Source organism: Hipposideros armiger, unplaced genomic scaffold (genome assembly GCF_001890085.2).
Source record: "Hipposideros armiger isolate ML-2016 unplaced genomic scaffold, ASM189008v1 scaffold_161, whole genome shotgun sequence".
NCBI classification, from domain to species: Eukaryota; Metazoa; Chordata; class Mammalia; order Chiroptera; family Hipposideridae; genus Hipposideros; species Hipposideros armiger.
In genome coordinates, this window is record NW_017731511.1 from 2,772,874 (window position 1) to 2,777,072 (window position 4,199).

The following is a 4,199-nucleotide window of genomic DNA, read 5'->3' on the forward strand; positions in this document are numbered from 1 at the left end:
GGTGGGAAGGGCTTAGGGCCTAATTGAGTCTTTGCTACTGAAATTGGGGATTATCTTGTGAAGGATGTTGTTTGTTCCTTTAAAGAAAAATGCTAATACCACATTATTCCTGGAGAAATGCTTGAATTCATTGATAAAATAATAAATAAAATAAAAAAAATGAAAACTGCACAAGATCACATTTTGACAGCACAGATACTTACACTGAATCTATTGAGAAAAGATTGGCATAGGTCCTTGCACAAAGATAACCTGGTTTTCAAAAGTTCCATATTGGTATAGCAGCTGCATGAAGAACTTTGATACAGCTCTCTGAGTGGGGTGCATTTGTAAATGAGAAAACAGTAAAATGTTCATGCACAGGCAAAAGCTTTCTATAATAGTGACCTTTTCTTTATAAATTGTCCTCAAGCTACTTAAATTACACACACACACACACACACACACACACACACACGTGGCTGGGTGGGCTGCCTGAACCTAGTGGGGGAAAGGGTATAAAAGAAAGGAAAATTCAGATAGAAAACATGATGGGAATAATCTCCTTTCTTAAAAAATAGGCACTTTCCATACAGAGGAGAGGGGGCAATGACAAGGCGTTGTAGAGCTCAATGACTACCACAAATAGGTGGAAGGTACGAAAATACAGGAGAAGAGGAGGATGTCAGCTCCTCTTTTGTCTGCACTCACTGGCATCTTGCTGAGTTCTTCAGTGCTCACTGCCTGTTGGATGTTCTTCCGGGTCACTGTTTCCTGCAATTTTACAGCTTGTGGTAGGTCCTGACTCCTTTCTCTGATCTAACAGGATAGGTTTTTCTCCAGATCTATGCTGCACAAATTTGGGTAGAAAATTTTGTATGAGGTCGACATGTAGAGCTTGTTCTTCTTTCCTTTGAATTTAGGTTTGGCTTTACCTTGTTTTTATTGGTCCTTGAAGTGCCACCTATAACCTATGGAAGAATAGTATGAACAGTATGACATTGCTTTATCAGAAGCAGACTGAATTCAGTGCACTCACTCTGGAGTTAGCTGATCCCATGTCTCTTGTGTGGGAGCCCACACCAGCAGTGACATGTTAGCAATCAGCTAGTGGGATGACTTGGGTAGGGGGCTGTCGCTGTATTTCTGAAAGCTATAGAGAATATGTTCTTGGGCATGCAAAAGGATGCTCCACCTTTCCACTCCAACCATCTCATATAATAATTCTAGTGTTTGCAAGTTTCTAACTGATATTAATCTTTGGGATTCAAGTATGAGAGCTCAGAACTCCCAAGAATACTTAGGAATTCCCCAAATTCTAAGTTAGTCTTCAAATACCTTAACATTTTTCATACCCTTTACTTATCATGGATATCTATGAAAATGTATTTAGTAAATAAGAAGCATTAAGTATAGTAATATTTGCAAGAAAGTGTAGCCAATGGCAAAGATTCAAATGGTTGAAAATGCCTGCAAACATTATTGGGTAGTATTTGAATAATGTAACATTGGATCTCCAGGCAAGGTTTACAGCACAATACAGAATCTCATATTGAAACTGCCAATGTAAGGACTTATTTTACTTCCAAAACTTTATTTTTTGGCATACCATTCATAGGATTTTTATAAGGTATATACATGTATAAATTTATGAATAGTACTTAAAAAAATGACTCATCATTGACAGCAAATGGGATCACGAACACACACTGATAACATGACAACAGCTACAAGCAAGATTGACTGTTTGGAGTGGGGCAGCCCCCCTCCTACATGAGCCTGTCCCAGTTTCCTGAAATGTCAGCCTTAACCCTTGACTGCATGTGTCCGCTATTCTGCTCTTATTTTCTACTTGATGTCAGTGAATTCCTTCAGACCAACAATGTTTCTATATTGATTGCTAGGCTTTAGTTCTCACAGTGTGATTATAATAATTCCCCCTATTTTCTCAATTTCTTGACCAACTTTTCTTGGGATTTGAAATTCAGAAAAAAGGCACCTTAATTTTTAGAGACATGCTGGGAAGGATTTCGTTCATGGAAACATTAAAGTACTCTAATGTTAGTTTCTGTATTCTTTCCTTATTACATGTCCAGTCTTGGAAAGGATCACTCTTTCTGGGAGTAATCCAGGATACCGTCACTGTTCAAAATGGGGATTGAGGAACTGTCAACTCAAAAAAATCTCCAGTAGATGACCTTGGATATCCACTACTGCCACTATTCCATGGCATTTATGGCTCTTCCTCCAGCAAAGGCCTACTTTAAAAAATGCAAAAGCTGAACCACAACAGGCAGGGGAAATTTATGAGTGGAATGAGTCAGCACAGAACATCCATCTGGGAGCCCTGTGAGTCTTTGATGAAAATGGCTGCATGGAGTCATGTTGAAGACCTAGATATTGGCTACCTCATTTTCTCATGGAGTATAGCATATAAATATGTAAAGAGTGTGAGACCACCTGTTGAAATCCTGGCAGTAATTAGTCATCAGCTATTGAGCAAGTTGCTTAACTTCTCTAGATATCAGCTTTCTTGATTGTGCCAACCTCACAGAGTAGGTGCAAGGAGTAAATGAAATAATGCATGTTACAATGCCCTGGCATATGTTAAGTATGAACTAAGAAGAACCTACTGTTGTATTTTTTCTTCTAGGAAAGAGCACACAGGATTATTGAGAGTGCATCTTACCAGCACTTTCATTTATTATTTAGAGGTCTAGTTTGCCTACAGCTAGATAACAGGCTGTACTGGTTATAGTTTAGAGCCCTGCCTGCTATCTTGGCATGGTACATTTCTAAAATGGTGTTGCTATGCTCAGGCTGAAGCCTTCAAACTGCATCCCAAAAACTGTGTCTAGAAAGAACCTTATGTCTGATAACTCTTCATCTTGACACATCATAGAATTTCATGGGGGTGGCTTTGAACGTAAGCATTGAATGCACACTCAGGGGATGGGCTAAAGAGATCAAGGTGTGGGCATCCTGGGGACCAACTGCAGAGCACTGCAGACTCCCACTCAGGGCAGGCCACTAGGGTCCTGCCCACGCCCTTCTTGCCCATTTTAGGCTCTGGGTGCAGTTTTTGTAAGAGAAAGGGCCACTTGGGAAGAGGTTGTCTTTCTCAACCTAGCTAAAAAAGATGTAGAAACTCTCAAATATGGTCACCTAATCTGACGTCAAGAGCTCCTTCACTAACTTTGCTATGGGACAATCAGTAAACAGTTTGCATTGGAGCATAATATGATGTTCTAGGTTAAGAATATTAGTGCAGACTATCACATTTAGGTTTTTTTCTGATAATATCTATTTTTCAATGTTCTCAACATTCAATATTATTTTTACATTAATTTCAGTATCACCTTTAGGTTTAAAAACCATTTTCTTCTTTTACTAGCTGTGTGATTTGGATAAGTTACTTATTATCTCTCACGTTCTGTTCCTTTAGTTATAAAACAGGATGATAATTGCACTTATTTCATAAGGTTATCATGAGTAGTAAATAAAATTGTATATATGTATATATATTAATTTATATATAAAATTGTATATATACAATTTTATTAATATTTAATATATATACATATAATATAATACATATGCATATAATATTATCTATATGTATATACATACATACATACATACATACAGATCCTGAAACACAGTGAACACTAAAAAAATATTAGGTATTTTTTTATTATTACAGTTGAGTTGAGGAGGTATACAAATATTCCTTGACATGCTCAAATACTCAAATGTTGCATTTTTGAATAGATCAAAAGGAATTTCTTCATAAAAACATGGTAAAAAAGGGAGTGGGGACATCATTTTCTATTATCCTGGCCTATATTCACTCAGCATGGTGTTTCTGGACGTGGACAGACCGCAGGAGAGGTGGGAAGAGGAGCAGGGAGAGGTGGCCACGGGAAACAGGAGGACCCTCCGTGTTAGAGGTGGGAGAGCATGGCATAGGTGGTGGGGACTCCCTCCCAGCCCCACCGGAGGCTGATGGTTTGGAAATCTCCTTAAAGCTTTTCCTGTCAGTTGTTTAACAACTTATTCCAATTCTTGTCTTTGTTAAATCATGAGATTTTTGAAAGAGACTCTTTTTTTTTTTTTTTTCATCCTGCTGCTCAGCTCGGGCTGGACTCGAACCGCTGTTGCTCAGAGCTCAAACTCTTGAGCGAGCTCTTAACCAACTGAGCCACTCAGCCGGCCCTGAA

At 38.5% G+C, this 4,199-nt stretch overlaps 1 pseudogene; it reads right to left on the reverse strand.

The window, feature by feature from the left end:
- Nucleotides 1-615: 615 nt before the first annotated feature.
- LOC109387525 (mediator of RNA polymerase II transcription subunit 6-like) overlaps nucleotides 616-4,199 on the reverse strand; it is a 107,164-nt pseudogene continuing 103,580 nt past the window's right edge.